We start from the raw sequence: 9,709 nt of genomic DNA on the forward strand, positions 1-9,709 counted from the left end.
ATTAGGCATTAGTCTATAATGAAACTAGATGTGTTACAGATCAGTGATTAGGATCACAGCTTGCATAGCAGCATGAAACAAAGCTAAAGTGGAGGTGAATTTGTGTAGGAATTCAATATGATGAGTGGTTTTGGGCCCCTTGTCTAAGAAAAGATGGGCTGGTTTTGGAGAGGGTCCAGAGAAGGTTCACAAGATTAATTCAGGGAATGAAAGGGTTAGCAAATGAGGAGTGTTTGAGCCAGATGACACCAGGCTGTTACTTATTGGAGTTTAGAAGAATGATAGGGTGGGGTGGGTTGGGGGGGGTGATAGGTGGTATCTTATTGAAACCTACTGAATATTGAATGGCCTAGATAGAGCGGACATTGAGAGGATATCTTCTATAGTGGGGGACATAAGGACCACAGGGCACACAAGGACAACCCTTTAGAAAAGAGATGAGGAGAAATTTCTTTAGCCAAAGTGTGGTGAATCTGTGGAATTCATCTCACAGCTGTGGATGCCAAGTCATTGGGTATATGTAAAGCAGAGATGAATAAGTTCTTGATTAGTAAAGGTGCAAAAGGCAGGGGAATGGGGTTGTGAGGAATAATAAATCAACCGTGATTGAATACGGAGCAGACTCGATGAGCTTAATGACCAAATTCTGTTCTTATGTCCCATGGTCTTTTGGTCATATTAGTGGAGGGTGTTCCATACTTCTTGATCATCAGAATCAAGGCTTAATTATGATCAAAAAACACCCTCAGATAGACGCATAGTCATTGATACTGCTCTCTGCAGTTCTCTTTTTGCATGGTGATTATCATGTTCTCTTGGCCACTAGATGGATAGAATCAATACTTCCTTTAGCCACTGGAAAGAGGCAACTGAGAAAGACCTTGGTGCTGCCTTTTTTGTGTCAGAGAATAGGGAGGCTCCTTGACAGTTGGAGGAGAGGAGAGGAACAATTGTAGCATCTCTGAGGGCCGCTGTTGTATTATGTACTGCCGCTCTTCATGAATGTGGGCATAGAGCTCGTGGATAAGGTTCCTTATTGCAAAGTTTTAGAAATTCAGCAGGGAAACCATCTCCTTCGCAGACCTTATTTTGATTCAGTTTGTGGTATAGAAGGTAGAAATACCTCGCACCTCCAGCAGCCCGGCTTGATCCTGACCTTAAGTCCTGTTTGTTTGGCATTTGCACAGTTTCCGTCTCCACGCGTGTTTCCCAGAATCCTTTGGTTTTCTTTCACATGCAGGTTAACAACTAGGCAGAATTACAGTTTGGCATTGACTGGATGAGTCAAAGGGCCTGTGTCTATATTGTGATACACTATGACTCAATGATTAAAGATCAAAGATCAGTTTTATTTGTCGCATGCACATCAAAATGTGGAGAAAGGTGTTGGTTTTGTGTCCACAACTAACATAGTCTGAGGATTGTGCAGGGGGCAGCCCACAAGTGTCACCATACTTCTGGTGGCAATATAGCATGCCCACAACTAACTAACCTTAGTTAGAAACTAACTAGGATGTGGGAGGAAACCAGAGCACCTGGAGGACATTCACATCGTCTTGAGGAGAATGTCCAATCTCCTTACAGTCTGCAGTGGGAACCAAACCCAATTGGTGATCATGAGCACTGTAAAGGGCTGATCATCAGGACTGCTGAAGGGTCTTGGCCCAAAGCATCGACTGTTTATAACTTTCCATTGATGCTTCCTGGCTTGCCGAGTTCCTCAAGCATTTTGTGTGTGTTGTGCGGAGTACAGGAGCTGGGTTGTTATGTTGAAGTTGTGTAAGACATTGGTGAGGCCTAATTTGGAGTATTGTGCTTGGCTACATACAGAAAAGATGTAAGGAAGATTGAAAGAGTACAGAGAAAATTTACGAGGATGTTGCCAGGTTTGGAGGTCCTGAATTATAAGGAATGATTGAATAGGTTAGGATGAGAGGTGATTGAGAGGAGATTTGTTAGAGGTATAAACAATTATGGGGGATGTAGATATGGTAAATGCAAGCCAGCTTTTTCCACTGAGGTTGGGTGGGCTAAGAGTGAAAAGATTGAGGGGAACGTGAGGGGAAACTTATTCACTCAGAGGGTCATGAGAGTGTGATAGGAGCTGCCAGCACAAGTGGTGCATGTGAGTTTGATTTGAACGTTTAAGCAAAGTTTGGATAGGTACATGGATGATAGGGACAGGGAGGGCTATGGCCCCGGTGCAGGTCAATGAGAGTAGTCAGTTTAAATGGTTATAGCCTAAATAGATGGGCTGAAGTGCCTGTTTCTAGGCTGTACTTTTATATGACTCTGTGACTCTATTAGAAACCAACATCATAGCATTAAAAGAAATGAAGATTGTAGCCAAAGCTTCAGAAGCCTCACCTATGAAAGTGAAGATGTAGATTTTTACATTTGTCTGCTGTTTTGGATCTCACAATTTATCCCAGTAATCAGATTCACCTTGGAGAAGCTTTCTGTAAATCTACTTTTGGGCTTGGTCTTGCACCTGAACAATCCTCACCTGATCAAAGTAGCTGGAGGATTGCTGGGAAATGGTCTTTGTTCTCCTGAAACCTGCCTTGGGAATAGCTAACTAGTTTCTGTAATGGAACTAGACACTAATAAGAGGACTATAAACCTTCTTCTTTAAGTGTAATTTAAGGAAAGAGGAGTACATAGTTTGGCAGTGACATCAACTTGTCAAAAATGATACATACTGTCTTCCTGCTATATTGGAACACCCTGCTCCTATTAGACCATAAGACTATGCAATTTAAGAGCAGAATTAGGCCATTTGACCCATAGGGCTTGCACTGTCAATCAATCTTGTCTGGTTTATATGCCCTCTCAAACCCATTCTCCTATCTTCTCCCCGTGACTCTTGATGCCCTTACTAATCAACCTGTCAAACTCTGCTTTAAATATATCCAATGACGTTGGCTGATTTTCACAGATTTACCACCCACTGGATAAAGAAATTACTGATCATCTCTGTTATAAAGGAATGTCCTTCTATTCTGAGGCCATACCCTCTGGTCCTAGACTCTCCCACTTTTGGAAGCACCCTCTAAATGTCCATTCAGATATCCAGGCCTTTTAATATTCGCTAAGTTTCAACAGGATTCTCCCCTCATTCTTCTACACTGCAGTGAGTTCAGGGCCAGTGCCATCAAACACTCTTCATACATTAACCCTTTCAGTTCTGGGATCATTCTCATAAAGCTCCCAGATACAGGGTGCAAAACTGTTCACAATACTCTAAATGTAATTGACCAATGCTTTATAAAACTGTTTACCCATTACATCCAAAGTGGAGCTCTTATAATCTATAACCATTATCCTTAAGGGTAATGAATTCAATTATGAATTGTACTAGATGAGATATAATTAGTTTACAGGTTAATTGCTCTGATGGCCAACTGGTGGCTCTGTAGAAAATTGTAGAGCAGCTAAAGGCATGGAGGCTGCAGTGTGGAAGTCCACTCTATTCTAAAGGCTATGTGGAAGTGCATCTGTGATGACTCAAGCCAGAGCTGACAATCTAGGGAAAGTCCATTCTTTGTAATTTATTGCCCTTCAATTTAAAAAGAAATGAAGAGAAGGTTAATGGCCTTTATTTTTAAACTATCTCCACCAGCTCAATATGTTTTCCTTGATTTTTGTTTTGTTAATGTGGTTTAATGTTTTTTTTTCCATTTTTGTCAATCTTTAATTCCATCTCAACTGTTTCTGAACTTTCTGGTCATTTAGATTTGGAGTAATTTGGAACCAGTGATAAAAACCTTTGACAGCCAAAGCTGAGGGAGGGACATAAGGATGGTTTCAGTTTCCTGCCACCTGAAGATTTACCTAAAAGTGACAGTTAGAGGGTTTGTGGCCATAGGAACGTAAAGTGGTCACAAGGTTTGTGTATGGATTGGATTCCTTGAGTATATGGTGCCTTGAGGTATGTGTGAAGTCACACATCATCTGGCCCAATGTTATGTTTGAGAAAAATAATAACTAGAATTTCTGTTGCCAAAACAATTAGGTCCTTGAGTGTAGGGGTCACATAGTTTGCAGAATGTTTTTCAGAATCTCCATGTGTATGATTTGCACATGCATGAGATCACCAAACAAGTGAAATGGTGTCAAATATCATGTAACGTGCACTTGCACAAAACATCCCCTACAATTCTATGGCCTGGCAGCAACATTTCTTAAATCAAAGAAGTTTAAATCAAGGATTAAATCTTAAATAAGACAGGTAAGGCTTTCTCCAGCATTACTCAAAGGAGACTGTCTATGAGCAGTGAGTCTGAAATGTCAATCTTCTGTTAGGTAAAGCTGAATTTAAGATTTCTTTCTACAGGTGTATGTCAAGGATACATGCTTAACCACTGCTCTACTCTCTTCCTACACTCATTACTGTCTGGCTATGCATAGCTCAAACACCATCCAACACTTGCAGATGAAACTACCACTGCTGGTAATATCTCGGATGGCAACAAGGAGACACACAAGAGCAAGGTAGTTTAACTGGCTGAGTGGTGTCACTAAAGCTAACTCTCATTCAATGTAAGCAAGAGTGAGGAATTGATTGTGAACTTCGGGAAGGGGCAATCGGGTGAAACTATGCACAAATGCTCACTGAAGGGACAGCAGTGGAAAGGGTGAGCAGCTTCATGATCTGGGGTGTTAACCTCACAGGGATCTATCCTGGCCCAATGCATTGATGTAATTATGAAGGAAGCATACCAGCAATTCTCCATTGTTAGGAATTTGAAGAAATTTAGTATTTCACTAAAGGTTCTGGAAATGTTTTATAGCCAGACAGTAGAGAACATTTTTATTCATTGCTTCACAGCCTGGTATCAAGGCTCCAATGCATAGGATTCACAAGAGGCTGGAGAGGGTTGGAGACTCAGCCAACTCTACCGTGGGCACTACTCACCCCACCATCAAGGACGTCTTCAAAAGGGAAGTTTCAAGAAGGCAGCATCCGTCACTAAGGACCTTCACTAACAAAGATTTGCTTCTTAACATTACTACTATTGGGGAGGACATATAGGAACCCGAAAACCAACACTCAACAATTTCTTCTCCTTCACCATCAGAATTCTGAATAGTCTGTGAACCCATGAACACTACCTCAGTTTTCTTTGGCTTTGCACTATTTATTTGTTTTGTAAATGTAATGTTCTTGCATTGTACTGATTTTGATTCTGATTCAAGCTCTCTCTTCCACCCCTCACCCATTACCCATCAATATCTTCACCCCCCCCCAACTATCCAAACAACAGTTTCTCCTAAGTGACTCCTATAAGCTCCCAACTGTATTTCCAAACTTAGGCTCTGAGAACAAATACCAACCTGCTCTTGACTACCATTTCTCATTCCACTGTAGCATCTTTTAAACACTCACTGAATCTCCAACCACCAACCCTGTCCACAATCCTGACTTTTTCCTTTGCCTGCTCTGTCACTACTGTGTGAGAGTGCAAGATGTGCTTGGTTCGGTTTGCAAGCCTATTTGGCATTTATATTTCATAAAATATTTCTGCAATGAGATGGTGCATGTTTGGAAGTGCCGAAGAATTTCTTGGCCAAAGTTAACTTGTAGCTCTTTCCCAATCACGTCTGAATTCCGAATGATGTTTATCTATTTGCAAGCCACAAGTCAGAAGCATGTACTTCCTTATATTATATTCCATTTGCCACTTCTTTACACATTCTCCCAATCAAGTCCTTCTGCAGACTCCCTGCTTTCTCAACACAATCTGGCCATCCACCTATCTTCGTACCATTTGCGATGTTAGCCACAAAGCCATCAATTCCTTCATCCAAATCACTGACATACAACTTGGTTACCGGCAGCCAACCAGAAGCAGTCCTTTAATTTCCATTCTTTGCCACATGGTAGTCAGCCAAACTTTTATCTTTCCTGTAATACAATGGTGTCATGCTCCGGTCTGTTAACTATTCATTTCAGTTAATTTCTTTTTCTCTGTGTTCCACTGGGCTCCTTGATTGAGGCACCAGATCCTTATTCGAACCAGCAGCATAAAGACTCTGGCTTACATCTACTTGCCGCTGGTTCGTCATCTCCGCAGTGCGGCTATGCTCATTCTGGACTGCCAAGAATGAGTTGAGTCAAGAGCCTATCGTTCACAGTTCCTGGGTCAAGTCGAGAGCCTCGTGTCCAGCTGAGTGTTGCCGGCCATTTTGCTGCTGTTACAAGCCGGGACGCGAGCAGTCTGTCATTGTTTGTTTTAGCCATCTCGTTTCCAGCTGAGTAGGTCTGGCCATTTGCCGCTCCTCTGAGTTGGGAATTCTGTCTCTTCGTGTCTGGCTGAGGATTGCTGGCCATTTGCCGCTCCTCCGAGCCAAGATATGAGTTGTCTGTCTTTGTTTAGTGATGTCATCTCTGTGTTCCATACAACTCCAAGTCCAGGCTCTGTGTTCCAGTCAGGTCCAAGCCAAGACTCTGAGTCCTAGTCCAGTCCAAGTTAAGGCTCTGAAGCCCAGTCCAAGTCAAGGCTCCAAGACCAGTCCAGGCTTTGTGTCCACTCCAGGCTACGTGTCCAGTCCAGACTTCAGGTCCAAGTCCAGGTTCCGAGTCCAAGTTATACCCAAGTCCGTCTCCGTGTCAAGTCTCCGCGCCTGTGTCCTGCACTTTGGTCCACCTCCAGTGGCTCCAGCCGCCCATTGTAATAGAACAAACCAGTCAAACACAGACCCAGCTGACACAGACACTGTCTTACAAACTCACGCTAACCGGAGTACCCTCCTGCCCAACTCTCCCCCCACCCGTCCGGGTCGTCAACAATCCAGGCAAGCCTGTTAGGTCACCTGGAGGCTCCCATTGAGGTGGGGGTACTGTCATGGTCCGGTCCATTAACTACTCATTTCAGTTAATTTCCTTTTCCCTGTGTTCTACTGGGCTCCTTGATTGAGGCACTTGATCCTCATTCGAACCAGCAGCATAAAGACTCTGGCTTATATCTACTCGCAGCCGATTCGTCACTCCAGCAGTGCTCGTTCCGGACTGCCAAGAATGAGTTGAGGCAAGAGCCTGTCATCCGCAGTTCCTGGGTTGAGTTGAGATCCTGCCATCCACAGTTCCTGTTGTTCACTCTGCTGACCCACGACTGTGCAGCAACACCCAGCTCGAACCACATCATCAAATTCGCCTATGACATGACCGTGGTGGGTCTCATCAACAAGAACAATGGGTCAGCATACAGAGAGGAGGTGCAGCAGCTAATGGACTGGTGCAGAGCCAACAACCTGTCTCTGAATGTGAACAAAACAAAAGAGATGGTTGTTGACTTCAGAAGGGCACGGAGCGACCACTCTCTGCTAAACATCGACAGCTCCTCCGTAGAGATCGTTTAGAACACCAGACTTCTTAGAGTTCACCTGGTGGAGAATCTCACCTGGTCCCTCAACACCAGCTCCATAGCAAAGAAAGCCCAGCAGCGCCTCTACTTTCTGCGAAAGCTGAGGAAGTCCAGCTCCCACCCCCCATTCTCACCACATTCTACAGAGGTTGTATTGAGAGCATCCTGAGAAGCTGCATCACTGCCTGGTTCAGAAGTTGCACCACCTCGGATCACAAGACTCTGCAGCGGATAGTGAGGTCAGCTGAGAAGATCACCGGGGTCTCTCTTCCCACCATTACAGACATTTACACCACACACTGCATCCGCAAAGCAAACAGCATTATGAAGGACCCCACGCACCCCTCATACAAACTCTTCCCCTCCTGCCATCTGAGAAAAGGCACCGTAGCATTCAGGATCTCACAACCAGACTATGTAACAGTTTCTTCCCCCAAGCCATCAGACTCCTCAATATCCAGAGCCTGGACTGACACCAACCTACTGCCCTATTGTCTTGTTTATTATTTATTGTAATGCCTGCACTGTTTTGTGCACTTTATGCAGTCCTGTGAATGTTTGTAGTGTAGTGTAGTTTTTTGGATTGTTTCATGTAGCACCATGGTTCTGAAAAACATTGCCTCATTGTTACTTTATACTGAACCAGCAGTTATGGCCAAAATGACAATAAAAAGTGATTTGACTTGACTTGACCTGACTGGGTCGAGTCGAGAGCCTCGTGTCCAGCTGAGTACCGCTGGCCATTTTGCCACCGCTATGAGCCGGGATGTGAGCAGTCTGTCTTTGTTTTAGTCGTCTTGTTTCCAGCTGAGTCGATATGACCATTTGCTGCTCCTCTGAGCTAAGATATGAATCATCTGTCTTTGTTTAATGTTGTCATCTCTGTGTAACAGTCAGGTCCAAGTCAAGACTCCGATTCCCAGTCCAGGCTCCGAGTCCAGTCCAGGCTTCATGTTCAAGTCCAGGTTCTGAGTCCAATTTTTGTCCAAGTTCATCTCTGTGTCGTCTCCATGCCTGTGTCCTGCACTCGAGTCTGCCTCCAGTTATTCCAGTCACCCATTGTAACAAATTGGATCTTATTTGTTAAGCAGCCTCATGTGCAACATCTTATCAAGGCCTATTTGAAAATCTACTGACTCTCCTTTGTCTATCCTGGTTTTCATTTCCTCAAAGAATTCCAACAGATCTGTCAGGCAAAATTTTCCTTTTTGAAATCCATGCTGACTATGATCTATTTTATCATGTGTCTCCAAGTACTGTGAAAGCTCATCCTTAATAAGAAACTCCAACATCTTTCCAGCCATTGAAGACAGGCTAGCTGGTTTATAATTTCCTTTCTTTTGCCTCTCCCCCCCCCCATCTTAAAGAGTGAAGTGACATTTGTAATTTTCCAGTCCTCATGATCCATTCCAGAGTCTAGTGATTCTTTTAAGACCACTTCTAATGCCTCAGCAATCTCTTCAGCTACCTCGTTCAGAACTCCATTTGGTCCAGGTGACTTAACTACCTTCAAATGTTTCAGCATCCCAAGCACCTTGCACTTAGCAGCAACAGTTACCTCTGCTCCCTGACATTTCTGCCATTCTGCTAGTGTCTTTCACAGTGAAGACTAACCCAAAGTACTTATTAACTCCGCCATTTTGTTGTCCCCATCACTATCTCTGCAGCATCATTTTCCAGCAGTCTGATATCCACTCTCATCTCTCTTTAACTCCTTATATATCAGAAAGAGCTTTTGTATCCTATTTTATTGGCCAGCCACATCTAGCATGTTTTCTCTCTTTCTGGTTTTTTAGTTGCCTTCTGTTGGTTTTTAAGAGATTCTAATCCTCTAACTTTCCAGAAATTTTTGCTATATTCTATGCCCTCACTTTTGCTTTTATGCTGTCTTTGACTTCCCTTGTCAGCAACGGATGAAGAATACTTCTTCAACTTTGGGATGAACTTTTCCTGCGCCTTCCGAATTTCCTCTAGAAACACCAGTCATTGCCATACTGCCATCAACCCTGCTAGTAGTGCACATAGCACACATGTAACACCCAATAACTTAGGAAATTAAGAATAAAATCTAAAAATGAATTACTTGTAAACGAACAAAGTAAAGTGCATAGATTAAATATTGTAGGGAACAGAACAAATTAACCAGTGACACTTCAAATGCAATGTGGCAGGGAGTTCAGCAGCCTCATGACCTGAGGGAAGAAATTGTTTCCAATGTGACCTTTCTTGACTTTATGCATCAGTGTCTTCTGTCTGATGGTAGAAGATCAAAGAGGATGCTGCATGGGTGGTTGGGCTTCTTGATAATACCAAGGAGCCTATGTATGCAGCTCCTAAAGGAT

Source organism: Hypanus sabinus, chromosome 28, assembly GCF_030144855.1.
Source record: "Hypanus sabinus isolate sHypSab1 chromosome 28, sHypSab1.hap1, whole genome shotgun sequence".
NCBI classification, from domain to species: Eukaryota; Metazoa; Chordata; class Chondrichthyes; order Myliobatiformes; family Dasyatidae; genus Hypanus; species Hypanus sabinus.